Here is a 7,835-nt window from a genome sequence, read left to right as displayed (position 1 = left end):
GGGGGTGGGGTTTGTGCGGGAAGAAGGGTGCAACAATGAATGAATGGAATCCCAAAATCTCTGTAGATGTTCATTGAAATGAAAAATAACCTAAATTAAAAAAAAAAGATGGAAGAAATTTTAACATCTACCTAAGGGAAAGAAATATTTAGTAGAGAAGAGGAGAGAGAGAAGGGCTAGTTGAAGGAGCAAGCTTTCAGAGGAAGTCAGAGGGGGTAGGGTGTAGAGCGTCCATGAGCAATTAGCCTGGATGCATCTGAGGTAGGAGGAGGCAAGGAGGAGGAGAATCAATGTCAGTAAGTGTCTTTTGGGGGTGGGCACCCTGAAAGCTAAAAATTATCTACTTCTAAAGACCTCCATTCTCTATTTATGGCTCTGTGAGGAGAGAAGTGAGATCCTGTTCACAGAGTGAAGCCAGAAGATAGTGGTGGTATAGCCCGGCAGAAGGGTTTTGGAGCAGTTATTGGGAAACTGAGGATGCACAAGGTCCACGTATGAGGTGGAGGTCCTGACGAAAGCACAGCAAGCCTCAGGTGTGCCTTGGAAAAAGGTCTTCCTTCAACTTAGTTTTTCCATCACCAAGTGAGGACCTGTCTGCATGGTGTTTACCTGTTGTGGATGAGTGGTAAAACCAGGAGGAGAGATGAAAGGATTTGGATAGATATCTTAGGAGAGATATTTGATGAGTGTAGCATTTGTCTGAGGGATGAAGGCTTTTCAGGGTCAGAAACTGTGATTCTGCTTAGGGGGCCTAGGAATGGAACTCTCTTGGCACCTGGAGAGTCAGACAAGGATGGAAGGGAAGAGATCTACTCTTCCAGTGTGACTCTTCTATCTCTCTGCCTCCCTGTCTTGTCTCTAGATAGATTTATTCTTTCCTAGAAATAATGTCTTGGAATAAAGCTGCATGTCACTGAAAGAATTTGTTAACTGAGGCATCTTCTCTTGCTCATGGATGTTGAATCAACCCAGCCCTCCTTGGGCTGGAAGACTCACAGCTTAATTTTGTGTGGCCACATGGGTCTCTATGTGTGCTTCTGTTACAAACGAATACCTGCACTTGTGTGAGCCTAAATGAGAGGATATATGTGTGTTTATTTGAGAGAGAATATTTATGAATTGGTATATTATATAGGTCTGCTTGGTAACATGATGAACTGTGTGAGTATGTGTTCAACTTTACATATTTGTGTGAGCCTATCGAAGAGTACATATGCATGTCTCAGTGTACCTGTGGGTGTGTGTGAACACATGTGCCTAATCAAATAGATGAGCTTGTATGGGAATCTATGCAAGGTTTGTGTTTGAAATACCCTTGTGTACTGAGAGGGTATATGTCCTCTAGTTCTTAAAAAAATGCTGAATACAACCATTCTGACTTATCCATACGATTAGGTTCCAACAATCAGGTAATATGCAAACATCAGTGTTGTGTGAAAATGGAAGATGACCACAACAGATCACAAAATGAGGAATGACCAAATAACTGCCAAATGCATTGTTAAATAATTATTAGTTACATAGTCACTTACTTGCCAAAACACTGAGAATCATGGCCCAGCTGAGTTGACACAAAACCTTACCCATCACAACTAGTGTTATTTTTGTCTGGTACTTCAGCACTGATTATTTTACATCATTAATGTGTATAAGAGTCTGACAAGATTTTATTTTACTGTTAAAAGTAAGTGTGAAATACTGGATAACAATATAGTTATCTTAATGATACAGGTTAGGTTTAGTTGAAATACTTTATCCAATATAAGGGAGCTTCCCTAGGGTGTAACTTGGATTACCTTTTTCCTAAAAGAGATAAAGGGAAAGAGAAGGGATCAGAGAGGAAGGGACCACCAAGAAAGAAGAGCCAGGAGAGGAGTGTATCATTTGGACCCAGGGTCTTCCCTAACTTGGGAGAAGATTGATGTCAGGATACATTTTTATATCTGTGTGATGCCAGGCCATTAGTTCTTGAGAGGAGATAAGGACCTTCCCCTGGAGCTGGCATCCTGACTTTGGATTTCCAGCTCTCTAAGAGGGAAAGGCCCTTGACTAGGTGGGTTAACACAGTAACTGTGCCACTGGGCTTGAATGTGTTAGAGATTGTGAGAATGGCACAAGATAGGACAGTGGGTTGTCCGTTGCTATGAGTTATACTTGACTTGATGGCACCAAACAACAACAAAATAGTGAGAGAATAAATTTGCTTTTTGAAGCAATCTTTTTATGGTAACAGCAACGCTAAATGAATTAAGACAGAAAGGAATCAGGCAAAGAGTCATAGAATTTATTTAGGAAGAAGGTTTCCCATGTGTTTGGCATGCAGGCTGGTAGTTAGCAAGATGTCAAGTTATATTCCAGTGAAGCAAACTGCTCTAAATGACACTTCAAAGGGAAGTTGGAATGGGAGGAAAGGAAACATTCATCAGGTGAGTGCCTTGTCTGAGCCTGGAATAATAGTAAGCCTGACATGACTGGGAATGATAATGTATGAAGGTAGGTTCAGGTGTGAACCTACATATTAGAGAGTAAGAGGTCATACCTCAGATCTAAAGAAGAATGCAGTTCCAAGTATCTTGGCCACAAGGCAAACATTTTCTGTGTTGTTTTCCACTCTCATTTTGGGTCTTATGGAAGCAATCAAGAGGACAAATCACATCACATCAGAAGCTGACATAGCCTGGCTTGTGATATCCTTTGGCTTGCCTTGGTATAGGCCATCACAAAAGGCCCCTGAATATTGCCTGGGGCCTCATTAATGGCATTGATGAGCTCATTAAGTTGATCTTTCTGCTCTCCTTAATTTCCCAGCTCTGAGCTGTCACCTCAGCCACTCTCAGCCTGGAGGTGGGTTCACTCTTGGTGACTCCGGAATGGAGAATCTGGCAGAGTTTACTATTGATCTCATGACACAGATTCAAAAATACCAATGAGCGCTGCATTTGTGGAGGATCTTTTGCCCTTTACAAACTCCCTTTGAACTCCATGTGTTTTTAGGAAACTCCTAAGTGTTGCATCCAAAGAGAACAAGCTAGAGATCAGAAAGAACTCCCTAACTGGACATGGTAGTGCACATGTCTGTGGCCAGGAAAAACGGAAGGCAGAGTAAGAGAGGGAAAAGTAGCAACCAGAGAAAAAGAAGGAATGAGAGAAAAAAAATATTTTTTAAACTCGTTTTGAAAATTATTGCAAGGAAAGTTTCTCTAAGGACTGGGGTTGAGCCTCTTAGCTGGGCCTAAATAAAAATTTTAGTCAGAGGATATTATTTATATCAAAGAATCCTTTCTCTCAGAGACAGATGTGTGAAAGAAGCCACACACGAAAGAATGCATGACAATTTATTTATATGAAAGCAAACAATGTTGTTGTTTTTGTTATGTGTCATCGAATCACTTGCAACTCATAGCGACCCTATGTACAATAGCCCTAAACCCTGCTCTATCCTGTGCCAACCTTATTGTCTCTGACACACTTACTCTCATTACCATAATCACTGAATCAATCCATTTCATTGAGGGTCTTCCTCTCTTGTGCCGACCCTCCACCCTCTCAAGCATGATGTCCCTCTCCAAAGACTGATCCCTCCTTGCAACATGCTCAAAATATGTCAGTTGAAGCCTCAGAATCCTTGCCTCCAAGGAGAAGCCTGGCTTCACCCTCTCCAGGATGAACCTGTTTGTTCTCCTAGCAGTCCATGGTATATTCAATACTCTTCTCCAGCACCACAGCTCAAAGGCATTAATTTTCCTTCTATCATCCCTAGTCATTGTCCAGCTCTCTGATGTATAGCAAGTGATTGCAAAGACTATGGCCTAGTTCAGGCTCACCTTAGCTTCTAGAGTGATACAGTTGCTCTTCAGTACTTTGGAGAGGTCTCTGACAGCAGACTTTCCCAATACAATTCATCTTTTAATTTCCTGGATGCTGATACCAAAATAAAGCACATATGTGTTGTAGAAGTCAGTAGAGTAGTTACCTTTGGGAGATATTGATTGAAAGGAGTCATTAGGGATCCTTCTAAGGTGATTTGATTTGGGTAGTAGAAGACCATTAGTGAGATGGGTTGACACAATGACTGCAACCAAGTAAGGCAGCCTGAGATCATGCTGATGGTGCAGGATAGGGCAAGGTCCTGATCTGTTGTTCACAGAGTCGCTACAGTCAGTCGATTCAATGGCATATAACAACAACATACACATAATGTGATAATTCACAGAGCCTTACATTTAAAGTCGGTACACTTTAATATAAATAAATAATAACTTAAGAAGTAAAAGAACTCCTTTCCTTTTCCTTCTCACCATCAATCACCCCAGATACTCTGTCTGTCTAGGTCTGAGGCTCACAAACATGAAAAGATACAAACATCTCTCATAATGTCCAGAAAATGATGGGAACTCATAAAACACGAATTATCATCATATGTCTGTGCATGTTCTGGGGATGCAGAAGAGGGGCTGTCCAGAGATCCTCTTTTTCTCCTTCTCTCTGTGATGGAGCATGGAGCCAGGCCCTGGGAGTAGAAGGGTGTTCAGGCCTCAGTGAAGACAAGCAAAATGTAATATCCTTGTCTCTAGGAACACAACACAGCCCAGCAGAAACCCCAAATCATAATTAAAAGATGCCCTGCAACTCTCTTGGCAGCATAAATTCTGAAGATGAAAGTAAATGATTAAAATAATTAAACACTTCAAGCTGACAAGCTGGAGCAGAATCTTGCCAGCGGACGTTTGTCAGTAATTAGCTAATTAATCCTGGCGCAGATTATAAGCCATAACAAACCAGTGAGGCTGAACAGAGCCGGCTGCTCAGAATTAGACTTTTAAAAGAGAAAATAAGGGTGGGGGCAGAAAAGAGACGACCAGAGGAAAGAAGGAACAAAAAGAAAAAACAGGACATTGATGGCAACTCCTCTTACCCTATCAGATACTGTGAATCCAGCTTATGACAGGCTTCGGGGTGGGGGGAGCTGTCCTAGGTCTGAATCTATGTTACAGAACAAAGTACTTTAAGCAGAATGGATACTGGGGAATGGAATTGGGAGCATACTATACCTTCTGACCCATAAAACATAGGAATAGTGGGAAGGAGTCTGGGTAGGTGGTGGTACCCACATCAGGTGGCTACAGTTTTATTCCATTCATCATGGCACTCTGCGAGGGACCTAACAGTGATGAGGGACCCTTTCCAAGATCTGAAAAGAGTCTTACAGTCCATCCAGGCAGTTTGGGATCAAGGAAAATTCTAGACCAGTGCTGTCCAATAGAAATACAATACAGGCTACAATAAAAGTCATAAATGTAATAAAGTAAAAATAAATGGTGTAATGGATTTTAAGAATACATTTTTTATTGAACACAATGTACCAAAATGTTATCATTTAAGTATATAATTAAAATATTTTAATGAGCTATTTTACATTCTTTTTAATAAGGCTTCAAGTTTTTGTATTCAACACAGCTGTATCTCAATTTAACTAGTCATATTTCAGTTGCTTAAAAGTTGTATGTGGCTAGTGGCTACTATATTGGACACAGGTGCTTTGCACATAAAATGATGGAAAGTGAGATCTTAAACTCTGATGTTGTGCAGTAGGAGTGGAGGCAGACAAAGGGTGCTTCTGCTTGTCTTTTTCTTCTTGGTCACTCTTAAAAACTTAGTTGCTCCTGCTGGTCAAATTAGCCTAACTTTCAAGAGTTTCCAAGATGAAAGTTTTAGGAAGATAAGAAAAGAATCCAGAGGAACTGGACTTTTTCCCTGGTGCAGCATACACACAGGCAGAAAAGGCTGCACCCTAAAGTCTGGGAGCACGAGTGTTTCTGTCGACCTGTGGATTTCAGTGACCCTCCAGGCCATGAGAACTGACCCTCAGGGAGCCCCCTGCAGCTGCAGTCTTGGGACAAACTCAAACTCAGTTTCCTTTATAATAATCAGACTAGGCAAGGGTCAAGAGATGGCATACTTCTTTCCCTCCTATGAAATGTTCTAGAACAGCTGTCAGGTGAGCTCTGTCTCTTAAAAATTAACAATGATCTTTTTTTTTAGTTTTATACTGATTTATTTACAAAGTTTGAACACATTTTTTGTCTTTTCACAAAAGATCCTTCCTATTTCTTTCACCTCGCCCACACATCAAATTGTACAACCCTATGATTAACACCTTACTTCCCTATCCTCACCCCTCTGGAACAATATTTAGAGGTAAAAATCAGCTGCTCCTCACATCAGTCCATTTTCTATCCTGGTCATCACTAAAGTTCTTTGAAGATAAGCTAAATATCTCAGAACTGAAATCAAAGCTCTGACAGGAGTGAGTGAGGGAAAAGACACAGCATCCAGACCAGTTGTACAGACTTCTTCATACAGCCACTGCACCTGCCTGTGCTGGGAGGAGAGAGAAGTAAAAGGGAAGAGAAGATGGGCTCTGGGCATCTCATTCATCAGTGGGCTGCAGGGTGACTGAAACCACTTTCCTTTTTAAGCATATCACCAAAGAATGCAACACCCTTTTTCTTGTGCCCAAATTTTACTTTTGCCAAGCCTGTGTTTCCTGCTTATGTTGGAGAAGAGTAATAAATATCCCATGGACTTCCAGAAGAACAGATATATCTTGGAGAAGGTGCAGCCAAAGTGCTCCTTGGAGGCAAAGATGATAAAGCTTCCTCTCACATACTTTGGGTATGTTGCTAGGAGAGACTATTCCTTGGAGAAGGACATCATGGTTAGTCAAGTGGAAGGTAAGTGAAAGAGAGAAAGGCCCTCAACCACATGAATTGACACAGTGACTGTGGCAATGTGCTCACCTGTGTCAGAGATTGTGAGGATGGCACAGGATAGGACAGTGTCACTAGGGTCACTAGGAGTTGTACTCAACTCAATGGCACCTAATAGCAATGCCACTATCTCTCCTGTCTGTGGGATAATGGATGAAAGTGCTTTCATTATACATGTTGTCTCCATGCCCACACTAGCAAAAAATCAGTATTGCTTAGGGTCAAAGGAAGGACAGAGAAAATCCTGTGGTAGGTCAGAGCTCAGAGACATTCCTGTGAATTGAGGTAATCTGGGAAAGCTCCAAAGAGGAGGTATACTTGATCTGGATCTTGGAGGTAAAGAAGAATATGAAAGCAGAGAGAAAGGACAGCACTTTGGCAGGAAATAGAACATAGATCCTTTCATTCACATAGCTTTTTAGAGCTTACAAAATATGTTCACATATGTAATCTCATTTCATTCTCACTGGGCTGTAAGATCCCAGAGGTACTGTCTCATTTGAGAGGCAATACAGCATAGTAATTAAGAAAGCAGTCGCTGGATTTCTGGTTAAATGTAGCAGATGGAATGCATGCATTTATATCTGCTCCCTCAAAAAACCTCACTAAAATAAAAGTAAAAGAGTATAAAAGAGGCAATGGTGGATCACAGATGTCAATATGCTTTTGGAAGATGGCAAGTGGATGAAAGAGTTGGTGGAGTTATGTTAGCTACAAACCAAGTGGTACGGCAAAAGATGCCAAAGAAAAGTCAGCCAATTGGAAACTTCAAGCCATGAAGGATCAGACACTGAAGAGAATAGTTACTGCAGAAGGTGATAGTGGAGTGAGGGGCGAAGAACAAGGCAATAAGTGGGAAATTTGCATAAGAAGGCTTCTTTCTGATCACTAACAAGCATTTGATTATATATTCTTTACCCAGTCAGGTTGAAAACCCCAACCTAACCCTAACCAAGATCATCTGGGAGGCTGGGCTCTATGAAGAGAAATGTAGGGTCAAGATTGGTGGAAGATATATCAACAGTCTGCGTTATGCAGATGACACAACCCTGCTTGCTGAAACTG

Source organism: Elephantulus edwardii, unplaced genomic scaffold, assembly GCF_000299155.1.
Source record: "Elephantulus edwardii isolate Elephantulus edwardi_28Jun2011 unplaced genomic scaffold, EleEdw1.0 scaffold00049, whole genome shotgun sequence".
Classification (NCBI taxonomy): domain Eukaryota; kingdom Metazoa; phylum Chordata; class Mammalia; order Macroscelidea; family Macroscelididae; genus Elephantulus; species Elephantulus edwardii.
This window is presented reverse-complemented; position numbering follows the sequence as displayed.